We start from the raw sequence: 20,800 nt of genomic DNA on the forward strand, positions 1-20,800 counted from the left end.
AACTAAGCCAAGCCAGGCTGAACCATGAAACCGTGACAAGCATTTACAGAATAGTGTGGTAAAATACAGAGGCAGCCCTATACAACAGGATGTCTTGTGAGATCCAAAGAATAGATAAATGCCTTGACAGCATCTCTACCTAGTTTAAAATTACATTGCATTGAAGTCCATATTCTTTGCCTATGCAAATGAAATAATTTTTACAAAACAAACTACAGTTCAAAAAAAGAATCACAGAATCATAGCAGCATAGATGGCTTCCGTTCAAAGGGACCTTAAAGATCATCTAGTTCCAACCCCCACCATGGGGGTTTTTTTCCCAACTTTGTCTTCTCTTTTCATTCTCCCTGCACTGGCTAATGAATTGCATAGCCTAACAAATCTTAAATATGAGATTAGTCCAAACCAATCTGAAAAGATGATCCTTTCTTACCCCCATTTGCAAAATTTTCCAGGAATAACCTGATAGCGTCAGATAACTTCATCCTTACATTATTTCAGTGCTAAAAAGTTAACATGGATTCTTGTTCAACATCTACATCAATGACCTGGATCTTCAGCAGGTTTACTGATGATACAAAGCTGGGAGGAGTGGCTGACACACCAGAAAGCTGTGCTGCCATTCAACAAGACCTGGACAGACTGGAGAGTTAGGCAGGGAGGAACCTGATGAGGTTTAACAACAGCAATTGTAGAGACTTGCACCCAAGGAGGAATAACCGCAGTGCATCAGTACAGCTGAGGCGATGATCTGCTGGAGAGGAGCCCTGCGGAGAAGGATCTGGGTGTTCTGGTGGACCACAGGTTGGCCATGAGCCCGCAGTGTGCCCTTGTGGCCAATAAGGCCAATGCTATCCTGGAGTGCACTAAGAAGAGCATGGCCAGCAGGTCAAGGGCGGTGATCCTCCTCCTCTACTCTGCCCTGGTGAGGCCACATTTAGAATACTGTGTCCAGTTCTGGGCTCTCTAGTACAAGAAAGACAGGGATCTCCTAGAAGGAGTCCAGCACAGGGCCACAAAGATGATAAGGGGCCTGGAACATCTGCCGTATGAGGAAAGGCTGAGTAACCAGGCTCTGTGCGGCCTGGGGAAAAGAAGACTGAGGGGGGATCTGATTAACATTTATAAATACCTGAAGGGAGGAGAGAGGAAAATGGATGAGGCCAGGTTCTTCTTCTTGGTGGTGCGTAGTGATAGGACAAGAAGCAATGGCCTAAAACTTGAACAGAAGAAAATCCATACAAACTTGCAGAAGAACATCTTTACAGTAAGGGTGACAGAGCACTGGAACAGGTTGCCCAGAGGGGTTATGGAGTCTCCTTCTATGGAGATATCCAAGACCTATCTGGACGCCTACCTGTGTGAATGTAAAGCACTTGCTTTAGCAGGGGGTTGGAGTTGATGATCTCTTGAGGTCCCTTCCAACCCCTGCAATCCTTTGATTCTGTGATTCCCATTCTTTTCTGTAAGAAGTCAGAAAAAAATCACAAACTAAACACCAGCACAGTTCCAAACCACCATTCCTTTCATGTGTCAATGTAAATGGATTTCAACACAGGACTACAGGAAAACCCACCTAACAACTGTCTGGAAGCTACTTAATCCCAGAAGCCTGGTGATAAATTAAATATTGGCATCGAGGGCTTCTTTCAAAATGCCAAATGCACTGCAGAGATCCCCAAAGACTCATTATATAATCAGAAATAACATACAATGGAGAATTATGGGAATGTGCCTACCACAAACAGATAAGAGAATTGTTGTCTAACGTAAATTCAGTCATATTTTATATGTAAAACTTCTTAAAAATTAAAAAAATCATAAACAACTTTTTAGTAACTGAAGGCAGTATAACATTGAACTTAAAATTATATGTGGAATTAACAGATGACCAAAACAGGGGACTGAGAAACAGAATTATGAAAAAAGATTACGTAGGGTCACAAGCTTCCAGTTTTAATCATAATTTGGAATAACTTTTACTGTAAATAGCTCCAATTGGACCACTTAATGAAATGACTACAGATGACAGTGCTACATTATAAGCATCATAACAAAACATGTCCAAATATAATTTACAACACTCCTGTCACCTAAACTCTCCACTTGAAAGGAAGCCACTCAGACACCAATAGTTTTTTCCCTGAGTCTAAAATGAGAAAGAATTAAATTAAGATTATTGATGCTTTGATTTTCACATGAAATTAAGAATAGACTGGTAGTCTATTCTTTCTATTCTGTTCTAGTAGTAGACTAGAACTCCCACAAAACTTCAAATAGCCTTGAATAAATGGGAAAATAAACTATGCATACACTGATGAAACATATGGAGATGAGTCTAGAGAAGATCACTATTCATGTTGTAGTAGTTCAAGCATCGGGAAAGAGCAAGCAAAACAAGGTTTCCAAAAGAATATACAGAGTTTGTCTAAAGTTATGTTTGGTTGTTTCAAGTTATACAGAGAAACATTTTAATATACTACAGAATTAAGGAAAGTGGAGGCATTAAGGACATTAAGAGGCATTAATTCTTTACTTGGCAGAAGACTACTGATTCTGACATTAAAATAAAGGAAACTTATAATTCAGTCTAGCAGTAACTAAACAGAATTGTAATTCTGTCTAGCAAATAAAATCCTCTCTATCAGTAAGAATCAGCAATGATGTAAAAGAATTTTTTCACAGGAGTATGGAAAACGGTATCTTAATCACATATATAGATACCTGCCCAAGAACAGGATAGAATGAAGATGAAAGGACCCTGCTAATTTGTAGAAACTATGGGGTAGTCTATAAGTGGCAAAGGTTGCAAGTGGCCTGGTATGTTGAAATAATACTAGAGAGGATAGAAAACAGAGTCTGTAAATAAAAAGCAGGACCTGGAAGTGATTATCAGCTTCTGTGTTATCTTGAAAATGTCTTAGTTCAGTTCTGAGACATGTTTTAGGAAATCACAATCATCCACTTCACTGCTTTTCAAGGGACATTAAGTCAGGATTACAAAATGGAAGAAAGCAGAAGAACTCCCTAGACAGTTATCCAAGTTGAATAATCAATACCCACACACACTTGCTGCTAGAATAAATGTAGAGTAAGATTTATCTCACTTTGATAGATCAAACAGTACATTGAACAAAGAAAATAAATTGATGTCAATTAATTAAATTAATGAGTACTAGAATGAACTAACAAAAGTACCTTCTGAGAGAGAGAGAAAGGTAGTTTAGCTCCCCTATTTTAATATTGCTATAAACAATAGATATTTTCCCCAAATCCCTTCAAACAGTTGGAAGTCCTTGGGATAAAGCCTCCAAGAATGATTTCACAGCTAGTTTTCTTCCTAGAAGTTATCCAGCCACAGCACTCATGACTTGAAGTATTCTACATTTATCTCCATCTCACACCATAGCATTAAAATTTACGTGTTCTCCTGAAAGATTAAGAACTACTAAAAGAGGATCTACATCCTAACACAGAAAATAACCTCTAGTTCACAACTGGCTTGGCTGTATTGGTATCAGGTCTTTTGCAATGATTACATATTTAATACAATAAATTTCAGCAAACAGCCTAAAGAAATTCCACCAAGATCATAAAGGATCTTTATATGTGTTGTTAATTCTTCAGTTAATAATGCTGTGAACAGGTATGCCCATAAGTGTACAAACAAATGCTCTAAAGAGAAAGAAAGCGGGTGTCCAACTAGTGAAGTTGGTATACACACTTTACTACACTTAACTAGTTTTTCTCATTCTCAGAGACCCCATACAGTTAAGTAATATAAGATTGTGAAAATAACCAAAAATACATTTCTGTTCTCCCTTCAAAGTTGTGCGTACATTCTCAGACAAGGAAAGAAAAGAGAAAGAAAATACACAATACACACAATTTACAGCCTGAGCACTCATTTCAGAAATCTGTATAGTCAGTAAGATGTGTCTGGTTCATTCACCAGATATCACATATTGCCAAGTAGAAACCTGGATCAAATTTTCAATGCCATTTGAGAATCATGGAAACTTGCACTTAGACAGGTATCAAAAGCAACAGAAGCAGTCGACCCTTTACATGGGGTTCCCAACAACTAAACATTACAAGATGCATGTATTTTCATTTCTGCTAAGATTTTGTATATGTCTCTTTGGGTTTTCTCCTACAACTGACAGCATATAATACTAAATTACACAAGCTTGCTCCTTTTAAATTGCATAATTCACACCAGTTCTTCAGGGATCTTACCGATTTTCTCCTCACGTTTTGAGAAAGAGCTGGACTCAGGCATTTCATTTTGCAATTATTTAGTCTGATGCTATTTCAGCTGATTACAAGCTTCATTTTGCATAAGGACATGTCAAAATATTTCTGCCATCTTTTATTCTGACGCAACATAAGATAAATAAAGGAATCGCTATAAATACATTGTTCAGAGTTTACGTTGCCTTTATTAGTGTATCCATACTGCTGAACACGTTCCACTTAGAAGTCTGTTTTCCTATAGACAGATCACATGTTTGAGAATCATTCTGTTCAGTAATTATGAAATCATGAAAAAGTAATACAATTTTTATTCATACTAGCTTTTACTTCCTAGAGTTGATTATTTATCACAAAAGACATTAGAATATCATTTTAAGAGAAAGCATCCAAGTGTATCTGAATTAAAGGCTAACTCTACTGATCAACAACACTGCTGATGTTGCACAGAGCAAACTATTCAACATAAGCAGTATCTTACTGTAGCAGAGTATCTTGCAATTATAAGGTTGCTAAACAAATAAAGCTTTCTGAAATCATTTTCAACTCTTCAGAATAGAATAACCTCCAATAATGCCCATTGTATTTACAATATCTAACTAATCAACTAACACAAAATAGCAGGAAGTTGGATGAAAATTTAATCTCTGCATCACCACACGCTGCCAATTGCTTTCTAACAATGGAAATCCTTGTTAAAAAAGCAAAAGTTAGGGAAAAAAATAGAAAAAATATTTAAAAGATTAGTATTTTTCTATGTGAAATAAGGTCAAAAATACTGTATTAGTCATATTAGTAGGTAGATGCCAATAGCAATCCTAATCCTTTACCTACATATTCTATTCAATTTCTTGATCTGTGCACCCTCTCTTTCAAATTTTCAGATTACCTAGTTACAGATATGATAAAATAAAGCGGCACATTCGGAGAAAACCCTAGATCGTTTATCAAAACACATTCATTCTCATCCAGGTGCTTCTAAAATAACTTCTTTCTCTGAACAAACTTTTTTTTTTTTTTTTAATACAATGGGAGCTGCTGTTGTTAAACAAGATTACAGATCTATATTTTAAAGCTTACTAATTAGGACTTCGATATTTTCAGAAAGCACCAAAATTCTAAAGGATCCAAATAAACAATAAAAACACTAGAACAGCAGCAAGAACTATAATAATAATAATGATAGGCAATGCGTGCAAATCTTATGCTTCAATATAAAAAACTGTCCTCTGTTCACTATTGCAGAATTTTTTATACTTGTTTTAAACTGTATAATTTTAAACAAAAATATAGAGAAATTAGGCAATTTCATTTTTAACATGATGTTTCTAATACAGATGCTGGAAAACCTAACGTTTCAGAAATTATACTGAATAAGCAGTGTTGAGACAGAAGCATAAGAAAACATTTCACCATAATCATCTAAAATTGCGTTCATACAGGCAAGATGTGGTTTTTGAACGCAAATATGTCCTGTTTAGCTTAACTGAAAACACCATAACTACACTGATTGGCAAGTGGTTAACAATACAAGTAATTTGTATTTTTCTTTTGGTGGAAAAAAAAAGAACCAAAATAGAAAAAAATTATAAGTAAGCATAAGCATATGTTTGTTGCTAATACGAGAAGCTGCATGCCTATATTTCACAATCACCTTGCAATATGTTGGAGAAAAACTAATTTTTTAAGCCACTGGAGCTGGATAATGTCTTTTAATGGCTGTTTTGCCCCATTACTTTTAATTTGAGTAAAAATAATGAATTGCAGTCTTTTGTTAGAATTGTATTACAAATAAAATACAGTGCAATTAAAGCACTAACACCCAATGTACAAACCAATACTCATAAAACATAAGAAGAACATTATATGGTGCCTCTGGCTGCATATCAGAGAACTCCATCCCAGAAAGTGCCCTACTGATCTCAGCAGAACTGTGCACAGGTGTGAATTTTTAAAACTACAATGTCCTTAAAACATAATAATGCATTCAAGGCATCTGAAAATTTTCAGAATATGTGGAAAAAAAACAGTTGTCCTTGTGTTACCTTCACCAAATTTCCAAAAAAATCAATTATGTCAGAATAAACCTAAGGAAAGTTTTAATGATGAGAAAATGCCAGCATTATTTGCATTCTAACGATAATCAGAGCATTTAGTTTAATAATAGACAGAGCTATTACTAAATGGGTAACACAGGCCAGACAGCACAAAACCTTCACAGTGAAACTAGATCTTTCACTGGAAGAAACCATGGTTTTGTCATTAGTTTCTGATGATGTCAATATTTCAGTAATGGCCAAATAAGAATTGCTCAAACAGGAGAGTTCTCAGCAGCTGAAACTGCAAGAGGCAGTTCTGAACTGACTACTTTTTCATCCTTTTTAGAAGAGACATGAGAGTGCATTTGGAGAAGGAAATATTGAAAGAGAAATATCCAAGGACAAAAAGAACAGACAAAAATCTGAATTTCAGTGTTTCAGCAGAGAGGTGGGTACATGCAAACCTCTCAAAGTCCAGCAACAACCAGGGCAAGGTGCTTCACCTGAGTTGTGTCAATCCTGAACATAGAGGCTGAGTGACAAGTGGATTGCAAGCAGCCCTACAGAAGATTTGAGAGTGTTATTGGATTAAAAACTGAATGTGAGATCCAATCTGTAATGCTGCATTCAGTATAAGAATGACATGGATCTGCTGAAGAAAGCCTAGAAGACGAACAAAAGGGTGATCAAAGGGCTGGAGCACCTCTCCAAGGAAGATAGGCGATGAGAGCTGGGGCTCCAAGAAGACCTCACTGATGCCCTCCAGTACCTAAAGGGGACTACAAGAAAGCTGGAAAGGGACCCTTTGTAAGGGGGTATAGTGATAGGACAAGAGGCAGTGGCTTTAAATTGGAAGAGCTTAGATTTAGATTACATATAACGAAGAAAATTTTTGCTATGAGGGTGGTGAGGCACTGGATAAGGCTGCCCAGAGAAGCTGTGTATGCTTGATCCCTGGAGGCGTTCAAGGCCTGGTTGGATGGGGCTTGGGCAACCTGATCTAGCAGGAGGTCTCCATGTCCATGGCAGGGGGGTGGAGCTAGATAGTCTTATGATCCTTCCAACCCAAAACATTCTGAGATTCTATTCCACAACTAACGTCAAACATTCAGATTTGGCAGTAAACCAGAAGCAATAACGTCTGTCTAGTTATTTTAGCAATTTGTGTTTTTAATTTGTATCAAGAACATCTTATCTACTTTTCTACAGTATTTCTCTGGGACTATCACTAGAACAATTTTTAATGCTTTACTAAGGTCATGATAAGCCATATAAACCTTGCCCATTTTCTACTTCTGAAAATAAAATTAAAATACAAAGGAAAACATCAGAATATTAATATCTGCCATGTACAAAAATAAAAATTGCCACTGCATTCCTGCTGGTGAATATGAGGGCTATAAACACTGCAGCAGCCATCATTAATTGCAGGCAAATGTCAGTTTTTTAATGTCAAGCACAGCAAATTGGAACAATTTCCTCTTGTTTAATCCCCATTATTAATTTATTAGTATACTTTTTTATGGTTCTAAAAATTACTCCCCTGTTACTTTAGCAAGTAGAATTTAAATACTTTCTCAACTATTTACTGATGAATAACTCCCTCAATATTCCCTTTGGGAAAAGCACAATTACACGTTCATGCTATGCTGGTTCTCTGATCTGTCCTTTTTTGAATCTGCTTTTTAAAGTCTCTTCAATCGTTTTTTAAAATCTTTCCATTAATCATTTTAAGTTGATCAAATCAAGTTAACCAATTCCCACAGACCTGGTTATTAATAACTACTATTTGGCTTCAGTTCAAATGAAGGATCTTCATTTCCTTTCCTGGACTTAATTCTCACCTTCTCTGCTCCTCTTAATTTAAAAAGTAAACTGTTTCCAGTGACATCGTCAAAGATATACAAAAAAAAAGTTTCTACCTTTAGCATAACACAAAGCCTGTTTTAGATGAAATCTAATCTTCAGACTTTAAAGTGTCTTTTTAATACGTTTAGTTATAACTGTTATGATCATTACAATCAAAAACATAAGCTAGTGCAAAATACCTCTTAAATACAACTGCATTTCATTTCAGAACAAAAGAAATCTACATTGCAGACAAATGTATCTTTTTCCATTTCCTTTCACACTAATTATTTGCACAAGAACTATTTTTAAAGGAAATACAGAGGTACAAAATCAGCTAGCAAAATTAATAGATGTGAATCTCACTTTATTATCCAAATAGAATCGTAGAATCATAGAATCAGCTAGGTTGGAAAAGACCTACAAGATCATCCAGTCCAACCATCCACCTACCACCAATAACCCCACTAAACCATGTCTCTCAACGCTATATCTAAATGTTTCTTGAACACCTCCAGGGACGGTGACTCAACCACCTCCCTTTATAAATAGAAAACTATCATTACATTCCAAACAGAGATGATTCTTACAAATAGTACAATTGCTAACTGAAATGTCTGATGACAGCATGATTAATAGTTCCTCATCAGTTTTTTTCATAAAGTATGGTTGAGAGTTATTTTTAGTCATACTCAACTCTCAATGCCTCTGCCTTGGACTTCAGAAACTCAAACATTTTATTCAAGAGGATTTGTCATATCCATTCTCTTATAGTACTAAATTTTAAAAACTTAAAATCAATCTTTGATGTTAACTAGGCATACATCCTTAATGTCATTAATTAAGTTTAATTGGAGGGAAAGGAGGGAAATCATTTGCAAAGAACGTGTTTGGTTACCACTACTAGCAGTAATAGAGTTCAATACTGCGCTGGCAGGAGACAAAGTAGCAACTGAACATACCAACAGTTACCACAGCACAAGGTGAATTTTCTTAATCCTTGAATTTCTTACCACAGATCCCTGATTCTTCCTTCTATGCTTCCCAAAACTGGAAACTAGGTCAGCTAGCTCAGTTAGGTCATCCTTCAGAGGTACCTGCCCCTGAAAAAAGTTTTAGCTCAGCTTTAGTAAGCACAGTTTACAAGTAAACCAAATACATTTTCCTGTCACTTCACTGTGCATAGCACTCCTTGCCAACATTCTAAGAAAATTTCTAAGCTTCTGAGGGAATTTTGCTATAAACTTAAATGCTTTTGGAATATTACTAATGCAATTTTTTTAGCATTACATTTGGAAAATAGAATGATGTCATCATTTACAGGTACCATTTTTTATCATAAAAATGAAAAACTGCTTCAAAAGAAAAACAAATTGCTATAAGCACTGTCTAAAGCTTTTCTCTTTTCCCACTTTTTGTTTAAATGAAATCCATTTTTTACATTTAAATTATTTAATTTCAGACATTAAAAAAATATAATAAAACCAGCAAAAAATCAAATAATGTTCGTATTATTCAACAGGGATTTTCCTTCACACTTTTTTTTTTTTTTTTAACACTGCTTAGGTTGAGAGCCACATACCCCAACTGAAGGAGTTGTATACTACACTGTATAGTTTATTTGGTGGGGTCAAGGGGTTTTGTCTTTGTGACTTGTATTTTATAAACCTTATTAAATTCCTAGGACAAAATAATTAGCCATTCTTTTCTTTACAACTCACACATTCCACACTTTATCTAAACTCATCTGTCAAGTCAAACTTTGTTTCTTCCCTTCCACCATCTGTGGAAAACTGCATCAAATAAAAATACCTATTTTAAATGGATATGATGAAAATACATTTATAGACCTCAGTATAACTGCAGACCTCACATAACTATATCAATAGGCCATTTTTAAGTTTATAGATTTAAGTCATACTTTGTATTTAACAATTATTAATTTAGCATGTGGTTTGTTCTGCTTTCTGTGCTCAGCAATGAGCAAAGAAAAACATCTATCAAATCTATTCAATACTAAACATGCCAAAGACAAGCCATGGTATAATGAACCACAGGATAATGCTTCAGTGAATGTCAATGGAAAGAGAAAGGATTTCCTAAGACACAAATTTTGTACCCAGCAAGAAGAAAAACTTCTTCAATCTTAAAGCTGTTCAGGATCGCTGAGACTAAAGGCTTCTTGATTGATTTTACTGTTGTTGAGTCCTGTAATAATGCTACTGTATAACTGAGTTACACTTCATCAGCATGGAGTAATGCCAAGACTACTAGGAGCTAGCTACTATCCCTGCACACATGTAATAACTGCTGCCAACATGCCTCTAGTTTGCATGATGTGCTTGTCTGCTCTTAGCTGAATCCAGTTTTCAACCAGAACTGAAAACAGCCCAATATACAAGAAGTATAACGTGCAAGTCTTCAAGAGCATGGTTAAGTCTTGGCTGTGAGCTTCTACTCTACATACTCTGGGACTTTGTTTTCTTAAAATGTCAATTTTGAATTTCTTGAGTTTGCAATTTGTACTGCATCTTTCTCGTTTTTACTTCAAGATTGCATGAAATTTCCTGTTTTAATACATCTTAAAGTTTTTGCTTAATCTTATTTATTCAAGCACTAAAACAAGACACCCTATTTACTCCAGTGGCTTCCCATAGCACTTACATTCCTTTACATGAGTTGCATATGCATATATATACACAAGCCCTTTCTCATTATCACCTTTACTGCATTCCTTTCCTGCACAAATACACCTCCACTTAGTTCACTTCCACCTCAAAACATTCTTGCGCAACACCATTCCCTTTGCAATTTCTGCCCTTCTTATATAAGCATATCCTGTTTGCCAAGTAGTATTTAAAAGTAATGTGAGTTATTAATGAAACTTTCATCTTCATATAAGAATTAAATTATTGGCTTAAATGGTTCAAAAAAACGCACATATTTGTTGAAGCTACCTACAAAAAAAATAGAGGAAAAGCATACCACAGAAAGAGAAAACAAAGGCTTCGAGCACTCTTAAACAGGCAACTATCTTGTGAATAGAACATGTCAGCTGCTTACAATCTTAAAAGTGAATGGAAGGTGTCACAGGGATCCCCTAAGGACGCAGCCACATGGTGGGTTGTGCTCTATAATGAATGCAAATCTCTCCCAATACACCAAAGTTTGATACAACCCAGAAATAGCAGAGCTAACTAGAGATTACTTGCTTGCTGGTGGGAGCAAGGGGGAGGAGGGGGGGGGGGGGCACAATTAGCGACAACAAAAGTTTTTAAAAGAACTAGATACAAAATAACTATGCTAAGTTAGTAGAAGCAGCAGCCCTCCTGACACACGGCGCTTTTCTATTTCTTTGTCTTTCAAATAACATCAGGTAGGATATTTTCCTGTTTTCCCAAGAATAGCTGTGACATTTGTCGTTCAGGGATGGTAAAACTTAACACTAGCCTATGAGAACAATAACAAGGCATTTTTATTGACTATGCCATCACTCAAGCATGCATAAAAAGAACTCAAATATAAATAAAGGTAGATGTGGGAGAATAAATCATAATAGCCACACTAAAGAAACAATTAGTGACAAATGTCAGGGGGACTAGGAAGAGCAGTGTGCTGGTGTGTTCAGAATGTATCAAATCTTTTCTGCCATTAAAAATATTTTTGTATTGTTTTGTGTTGGTTTTTTTTTAATCACTCATTAGAGTTTTAAATATGACTAGAAGATCTCACACCAGAATTAAAATGTAAAACTTCCAGCAAATAAGTTCAGACTTGTCATCTCTGTTATTTCTGCAGAACAAATGGAAAAGACAAATGCTATAGATTTAGAGATGCTCATAACACATGCTGATAACCTACATGACATTGCACAGTACATTCTAGAAATCAATTTTTGATACCTAAAATCCACCACATGTAGTTACACCAAGTCATTGCCATGCTAATGGTTCTAAAAGTAAGAAGCAGAAAACTAGGAAACTGTGATGTGCATAAGGTAAAATGAAGGTGTGGAGAATATAGAACATTTACATGATACAAACTTCAAATGAAATAAGCCATCTACATATGACTATTTATTTATTTAAAATGCATATCTGATACATTGTATCTAAACATTCTCTGTAATTTATACTCACTCTGACATCATAAATGATTTTATCTGTATTATGTTCACAGGTACAATTTAATCTCGTATATTTTACGTATTCTCCTATAATTTACTTCAAAATGATACTACAGCTTAATAGTCATCCTAACAGACATTGATGTCTAAAAAATGTGATAATATGTCAAATCTTATTAAAAATACATTACTTTATTGTAATATTTACCCTTGCGATTCCAATCCACTCACTTGAACAAATCCACCATTAGTTTTGGCTATGTTTCCCCACAGATTTTCTCACTGTACCCACATAATTCTGTGCCCAATATAGCTTCAAACTAGGTGGACTAATAATCACAGAATCATAGAATTGCTCAGGTTGGAAAGGACCTTCAAGATCATCAAGTCCAACCGCAACCTAACCATACTACCCTCACTCTAACAACCCGCCGCTAAATCATGTCGCCAAGCACCACATCCAAACAGTTTTTAAACACATTCAGGGGTGGTGACTCAACCACCTCCCTGGGGAGCCTGTTCCAGTGCTTAACAACCCTTTCTGTACAGAAGTTTTTCCCGATATCCAACCTAAACCTCCCCTGGCGCAACTTGAGGCCGTTTCCCCTTGTCCTGTCACCAGTGAAAAGAGACCAGCCCCGCTCTCACTGCAATCACCTTTCAGGTATTTGAAGAGAGCAATAAGGTCTCCCCTCAGCCTCCTCTTCCCCAGACTAAGCAGCCCCAGCTCCTTTAGTCGCTCCTCATAGGGCATATTCTCCAAGCCCTTCACAAGCCTTGTTGCTCTTCTTTGGACCTGCTCCAGCACCTCCATGTCCTTTCTATACTGAGGTGCCCAAAACTGAACACAGTACTCGAGGTGAGGCCTCACCAGCACCAAGTACAGGGGGAGGATTACTTCCCTAGTCCTGCTCACCACACCATTCCTGATCCAAGCCAGGATGCCACTGGCCTTCTTGGCCACCAGAGGCACACTGCTGGCTCATGTTCAGCCAACTGTCCATCAGCACATCAAGGTCCATTTCTGTCAGGCAGCTTTCCAGCCACTCCTCCCCAAGCCTGTAGGGTTGCCTGGGGTTGTTGTGACCAAAGTGCAGGACCCGACCTGATTCCTCTCAGTCTAACTGAAGTCCACATCATCTTATTTCTAAACACTTTTTCACTCCTCTCCACAATGACATCTTTTTAGGTGGCTCCTCAAGCACCTGCATGATTCATGCCATATGTATGACTCACCAAATCAGAGGCTATTACCTAGCAGTGGATTTTGCAAGATGGTCAGAAATTATTTTTTTTTTTAATCAGCAGTGAACTCATATGCCAATGAAGATTAACTGTACATGAGAAAAAATGATGTTTTCAGATCCTGACAGACCATGCGCAACATAATCAAACTGTTTTAGGTCAGAGGTACGAACAGATGACTCTTAAGAGTTCCCTTTCAACCTAAAGATTTCTATGATTTAAAAATTTTCAAAATAATCAAAAATTTGGGGGTTATACTTTCTACAATGTTTTGAGGAGGATCTTTACTCCTTCTTTATGTATTTGCTCTTTCATGCCTTGGAATAACCTTAAAACTCTTCTCAGAAATACTATGACAAAAAGGAAGAAGATGGCAGCTGAGGATGAGTGGGGAGCACTGTGGGTGAAGCTCTGCTCCATTATACTTCTGCCAACACCAAGCATCAACAGCAATATTCTCTCAGCACTGCTCAGTTTCACACAAAAGAAACTGTCAGCTAGACCTTTTGTTCTTTGAGCTGATAGCCAGTGAAATCAGCTGAAGTAGAATCCAGAATCTGGCCAGCAGTATTTTCTAAAAATCAAGTAAACAATCTGTGATCTGAAAATTCAGATGATTTCTGCAATGTCACAGAGGCAAAACACAACACTTTCATCTGTAATGTGCTCGATATGCATACCAAGTGAAAAACACTGCCTTTCCATTTCTATAACATTGAAAAATTCAAGATTTTTAAGCAGATTGTTCTCATTGTTCTAACGTACATCAAAGAGCTAAGTGAATACTGAATTAGCTCCATAAATATTAGACTATACACTCCAGTAACAATCCCATTATGAATCTTCATCTTTATTTGTCCTGTTGGATTAGTTCATTCTGTAATACATTGCTGGCTCTTTGCTATAACAGTCAGTGACTCTTAGAATTCCTGATTACATGATTACACTCAGAAGCCTCATTATTTCAAAATGTTTTATCATCAACTGATCATTTTTATGTCACTTTGGGGACAGCTCCACAAGCTCGTTCTTACAAGATCAGCATCACAGTCCTTAACTACATTTTGTTTAACTCTAAAGGCAACTAAAATCTCAAAATTTGAAAAACATAGATAAAAGCTTCCTCATCCAGAAGAAACAGGCAAGATACTGGTATAGTATCTTCCAAAATATGAAATTTTTTCCTTCCTACTTAACTGAGGTTTAAACAAAGTACAAACAAAGAACAGAACACACTACCGCTTTGTCATTGCATGCTGTCATCTAATTAGATTTTATCAAGTAAACAGGAAATGACTAAGTCAATTTTTGAATGAAGAATTTCCAACAAACAAGAGTATCTACAGTGACAGTTCTCATAGCTTTACACACATTTGCCTCCTGAACCACTGTCAATGATCAACCTAGAATTAATGGTACGCAAACTTTAATGTTTGGCAATTAATAATCACATATAAGTCATATCATCATAGTTGTCAGCTGGAAGAATGAGACACAGTATTGGGTATATTTAAAGGCTTTTCTCCCTTCACTGCATTTTATTGTGGTAGAAGAGTTGCATATACAAATACTATCCCTTAAAATAAAATAGTAGTTGCCTGTGACCATAAAGTGCACTTGAAATGTAGATCCTCCTTCAGTTAGTATTTCTCTGTCTCTTTGTCATCCCCATCTCTTCACAGCCTAACGAGCACAAAAATGCTCTGACATAGGCCTACAACTTTCTACAGTCCCATTCCTCCTTGTGTAACTTCACCACTAACCATTTCCTTTCCTAGAGTGAATATCAAGGCTGCCCTTGACACACCTACATTTCACCCTCAGCTCCAGCAAACCAGCCACCAGCATCTTCTCTACAAAGCTGCAGCTTTGTGTAGAGTAGCCAAACATAGGGAGGTCATTGCTTCCTGGAGTATTTTTGACTGAAGAAGGTTCCAAATATATTTAGCTGGGTTAACATATGGCTTTCATACAGCATATTTAGTGGACTGTCAATAGGAAGCAATCAAGCAGAATCCTAGTTTTAACTTAAAAGCCATTCTTGTTAAAAGCAACAGGACATGGAACCTGTCCTCCTATTTCTCCCTCTAATTTCAATCCACTGCTGGGAAAAACATCCAAGTATATTTCCTTTATCTGCTATTGGAAGGTGGATCAATATGGAAGTATCCTCCACAGTTTTTACACCTTTCAGGAAAAAAAAAAAAAAAAAAGCACTATAAATTTCCTTTCAGAACTCCCTAACCATAAAAAAACATTGAGAGAAAGGCACATCCACCTAGATGCAGAAACATTCTAAAGACATTTCTAATTTGAAAACAAATTGTTACAATACCACAAAAAAAGGAACTGCCTTTGAAGACACATCACAGATATGTATGTGGACTGATAGTACTGAATTATAAGTATATGGCCCTGCACTAACATAGGGACCTCTAAAATATTCCAAATCTTTCTACTTTCTCAAGAAGGAAAAAAAAATTGTGCATGAGCAGAAAAAAAAAATTAGGTCATTCACTGCTTCCAAAATCTGGAAAGGTTGCTGGCCCATATACTTTCTTTCTCCCCATCTTCTACTATCTCATTTACTACTCTGATGAAAATGCTTATGGTGAACCCTTCCTTGTCCTTTCTCTTAGACATGACAACAAGGAAAAAAGGTACAGGTTCACTTCCTTTTTTTCCTTTTTTTTCTTTTAAAAAGAAAAACTGTACTTCCACAGTAATTTATCATTAAAATTAAGTCAATAAATTGCATGTAACATCTGAAAATAAAAAAAATGCTTAAAAGCTGTTTTCAAGTTTTGGCTTTAGATGGGATATTTCTCAAAGTAATGGCCACAAAGTACTTGAGATATTTCAAAAAGTCTCCCAAGAAGAGTAAAGAAATAGTAATGTTTTGGTTCTGAAAGCAGTTTGCTGATGTTGCACCGAGGAAGGAGGTCAGAGAACGTTGAAGGCAGAAATAATATTGGAGATTACAGAGAAGACGGAAGGAGGAACCATAAGTTCTGTGAGCTTCCTTGCATGTTTTAGTTGTATGGTGCCCTTCAAAAGCTGAACGACACAGCGGATGAGCTGTCCATTATTAGCTGAAGAACACTTGCATTTCCCTTTTTTTTCCAAAAAATATACGTTCAAGCACTTTGATAATAGACTGTGTTCTGAACAATTTCTGTGAAGAAACAAGAGATTGGGAGATTCACCTCAAAATATTATGGTTTGGAAATAATCCAAACAGCACAACAGGAAGCATTCAGGAAGTCCAGTAAATGGAATGCTATAGAAAACAGAAGAAGATCATTACCATATATCAAAAGGAGATGCTGAGAATATTTAAGTACAAAAATTGAGAATTTAATATTTATGACTTCCTGTTCTCAGAGAATAGGCTCATAACCGGGAATCCATTTTCATTAAAGGAATAGATGTGACTAAGTAATAATTAAAAAAAAGCATTTTGAAGGTAAACATAATTCTTAGATATATGCTCCTTCTTTGAGAAAGATTTTGTATTATCGTTTTCCCCCTCTTCGGTTTTCCCTTTCATTTCTCATAATTTATATTCATCAGTTTCATATTTTAGTAGTTCGTGAACAAAATATGTCAATACATTACATAGGCATATTTTTTCCATAAGCATCAGAACTAATGACATTTGGTTTCCAATAGCTTCATGTTACATGGTTGAATTATTTTATGTCTAATAAGTGAATTCTCTAATTGAAGCTATTCTTCTAGCTAGGGAGTCATATTGTGCTTTGCAGATTCTCTTCACTAAGGAGTAAGCTCTCACTGCTCCTTTACTACAGTGAGGGACTAGGAGACTGTCTCCTCTACCTGGATACCTTCATGATCACAATAGAAACATATTTTGAGACTATCACTTTTTCTTGTGTTTAATTTGGTGTGTTTCAAAACATAGAGGAAGCAGAGGAAGAGGAAGCACATTGGCATAGAATAAATACATAAAATTAGCCAAAGCCCTTAGACTATGTTAAAGAAAAAATACTTGACCAACAAGGGTTGCACTATTTCTAGATCTTTTAGAGTTAAGTATAAACTATGACGTAAAGTTTTTCTGTCAACAGACTTTGATTTCCTGTCAAAAATGTCACAATTTGTGTGTGTGTGTGTAGTTGATCCTCCATTAGTAACTTTTGCACTTAGAACAGCTTTTCATAGAGTAAAATAATTTCAAATTTTCAGTACTGCTTAATTTTTCATTAGTTTCTCTCTCCTCATACAAACCCTACAAAAATACAAAGGTCTAACAACAAACATTATAAGTACGTCGGTTTATAGTTGCAGGGAATCTAATAGCTGTATACAAAATTATCCTAAGGAGAAAAGCATTATTATAAACAAGAACTCTTTAATTCATGGATAAATAATAAGATGACAGATCCAGACCTTTTCTCTACAAATTGTATTAGGGTACGAAAAATATACCAAACTTGCAGAGGAATCTTAACTAATTTTGTTTTCTTGTAGTATTATATTTAATTCTATGAATACACTGTGTTAATCTTGATTTGAATAAGGAAAGTAGTTTCAAATGCATTTTAAATGCACTGAGTCAGATTGAAGAGATTAATGTTTTTCTTTCCAGTAGAGTAAATGCAGAATACCAGAAAGAAGAAAACCAATCTGATTTAAAATAAGATTATAATTCAGTACAAGTTTTCCCTAAGATAAGACCAATTAACAAAATTCCTTATAAAAACTTAGGGAAGCATACAATGGAATAGTCAAAGAACTGAAATGTTTTAAAAACTCTGCAGTGCTCCTGAGTGCACACTATTACACTCCAACAAGCAAGGAGAAGAAATAATTAGTTCTCACACAACACTGACTTTAATATCAAAGGTACTGCTTGTAGTCATTGAAAAAAGTAAGCAGAAATACTTTCATGTGATATGTTCAGTTAATTTTTCAGTTCCATTTATTATCTAAAGTAATTTATTTTAGGACTGTGACTAGAAACAAAATTACATTTTCATTAAGATTCAATATTTTTCTCCATGAGACAGACAGACTTTGTTGTACTGCAGTACTTCCTCAGTCCCACTCTACTTCTGCCTTATGCCTTATATACAAAACACATATGAAATAAAAGATAAAATACTTATGATAATAAATCCAGCCTAACATACACCTATGATGATTGCTAATGCAATGATTTTCAGCTTTTTTCTCCAAAAAAGAAATGAAGACACAATTTAATAATCAATTAATAGCCAGTGAACATAAGTAGACAAATTCTATTATTGTTTACAGAGTAATCAGTTGGTATCTTCACTGAATGTTTACACTATAATTTTTTTATTTTTTTATTTTTAAATGAAATTCCCTTATAAAATGATTTGCAGAGCTTAACTGAATTAATTAACAAGTCAAACTGAGTACAGAAAGTGAAGACTCGCTGTTACAGGACACTATCTTCATGATGAAATCTACCAAGTGCATATTCCTATTTTCTATTCAATTACTGGAACAAAAAAAAATATTCCAAAGAAAACTTTTCCAGAGACACAGACGAATGTAAAATGCGCATTTATCTCGGCCTAAACTTCACCTAGTTAGTATCAATAAACTGACAGTGGAGGATCTGTCACTAAAGCAAATATTTCATCTCTTAACTACTGTGATACCAATAATTACAAAAATGAAAACTAACATTTTGAAACCATGCTTGGTTCTTAATTGCTGTTTCCAAATCATCAATCTTACAAACTGAATCAAAGTTTGGAACATTTAGGCTTGTCAGAACAATTTTCAAATCTTAAGCTTACACACTTCACTAGTTAGTAATTTTGTATATTTTAACTGTTGTATACAGAATTCATTACATTTTAAAATTTATAAACATGTCTGAGAAATCATAAAACATTCTGATAATCAGAAAAACCTTTAGAAAAACATATCAAGATACACCAAATTGTTTTGGAGAAACTACTCACAATAATTCTCTTTCTGCAATATTTGTTGCCTCTAAGGAAACCACAGAAAAAAATCTTGGAGGCAAGGGCAGGGCAGAATTTGTGACGTATCCTCTTATTTGGAAAACATACATGGAAGATGTCCAGGAAGTTTCATACAGAGGAACAGCCATTTATCAGACAAACTCAGTTTTCTCAACTACGTAGATTTATATTTTGATTCATTTAGAAGTTCCTGTTACCACAAAACCCACTCGTATCACAAGTACAATTAAGTAGTGAAAAAATGTATTAAAATTGATCTGAAAAAATGATAAAAGGTTAGATCCAAGTCAGGCTGGCCCTAACAATACCGCAAAAATTGTACTTTTACCTTTCTGATTGTTCCCCGTCTCATTCCATATGAAGGGGGTAAGTAAACCGCTGAGCAGTGCTCAGCTGTCTGCCAGGATTAAATCACAAAAATATTGCTTTCCTATCTTTGAATAGATTGGTCACTGAAGATTGAAAACTGGCTGACCTGCCAGGTTCAAAGGCTGTGATCATTGTCACAAAGTCGAGCTGAAGGACAATCACTCATGGGGATCCACAGGATCAATTCGGGGTCAAAACTGTTAAACATCTTCTATTACTGACATGCAGGATGGAACAAAGTTCACCTTAAGCAATTCTGCAGACAATATTAAAAGTAAGGAGAAATACACTCAACAGTTGTTTCAGAGGGACTTGTTTGATACACGTGACAGTCATATTCAGAGGAAGTTGGAGAAAAGTGTTGACAGGAACTTTTCTTTTCCCATTCTTGAACTGACAAATCCTACACATGGGAAAGAATAACACCATGTGTCAGTACAGACCATGGGCTAACTATCTGAAAAGTAGCTTGGCAGAAAGAGAGGCATGGATATATTAGTGAGTTCAGCCAAGAGTCATAAAGATTATGGAGTGATTGGAGCATCTCTCAAATGTGGAGATGCCAAGAGAACTGGGGTTGTTAAGGATGGAGAGGAAAAGACTCACAGGGATCTTATGCCATTTGAATTAAATAACTTAATGTGTTCCAACACAACAATTCAGCATTAATACTTCAGTTGAAATGGCTTTTCGCCCCCCCCCGGTCCCCCAAAATATTATATTAATTTGTTTGCTACAACTTACATTTCTCAAAATGCTCTAAGCACAATACAGAAGTTGAAAAATATATTGATCAATACCACATTGAAAAAAAGAATTCAAAGACAAATGGCAAACACTGTGTATTCTACATATTGGAAAGTCAAGTTGACTTTTCACAGAAGGTAATTTCTGTGTCTTGCAAATCCAGCACAGTATCTGACACCACATCT

General features: G+C 35.7%; 1 long non-coding RNA gene across 1 annotated transcript in view; it reads right to left on the reverse strand.

Moving 5' to 3' along the window:
- Window positions 1-20,800, reverse strand: part of LOC110398361 — a 391,001-nt gene that overhangs the window by 272,321 nt on the left and 97,880 nt on the right. The window lies entirely within an intron of this gene.

This window comes from Numida meleagris, chromosome 4, assembly GCF_002078875.1.
Source record: "Numida meleagris isolate 19003 breed g44 Domestic line chromosome 4, NumMel1.0, whole genome shotgun sequence".
NCBI lineage: Eukaryota > Metazoa > Chordata > Aves > Galliformes > Numididae > Numida > Numida meleagris.